Below are 742 nucleotides of genomic sequence, written 5' to 3'. Positions count from 1 at the left end.
GGCTGATCTCCAGCCCAGCTGACTTGTCGGGAGCCAATCCGAGTCTGTATGCTCAGGAGACGCCTACTTCCCGCCATGGGGAGGCAGAGGCAGCCATCTTGCTCGAGGGCACTGCCAGGGCTTTGCTAGAACTGTATTAAGGTTTTCATTTGTCAGAGGGAGTAAAACAGACTGAAAAAAGAGGCATTTGGATGACTTAAAATATTTATTTCCAGGAACTAAGTAGGGTCAGGGAATATCTGTGGCCTTCCTCCCTATGTTGCTGGACTCCAATTCCCATCATCCCCCGCGAAAATTAGATGGTGGGAGTTGTAGTCCAGCAGCAATTAGAGATTACCAGGTTTGTTTTATTTATTGATTGTATATCCCACCCTTTTCTCCCAAGAAGCACATGGCTCCCCCCCCCCATTTAATCCCCACAACAACCCTGTGAGGTAGGTAAGGCTGAGAAGCAGTGAGTGGTCCAAGGTCACCCAGTGAGTTTCATGTGGCTGAGTTGGGATTTGAACCCTGGTCTTCCAGGTTCTCATGCTACTCTCTAACCACTACGCAACTTTGCCTCCCTATGGAAAGCTGACTCCACAATAAACCTATTGATTCTTTTTTCTACTGTCACTCAAGTTCAGTGATCAGCAGACTGCGGAGTTAAGCAGTTGTTACTTATTTATGCAAACGGTCCAAACCAGAATCAACAGCATGGATTGCAAGGTGAGGGCAAAGTCTGTGCCTTTCATGCGTTCTT

Source organism: Podarcis pityusensis, assembly GCF_964106645.2.
Source record: "Podarcis pityusensis genome assembly, chromosome: 15".
NCBI classification, from domain to species: Eukaryota; Metazoa; Chordata; class Lepidosauria; order Squamata; family Lacertidae; genus Podarcis; species Podarcis pityusensis.
The sequence above is the reverse complement of the archived record's forward strand: the minus strand, read 5'-3'. Positions refer to the sequence as shown.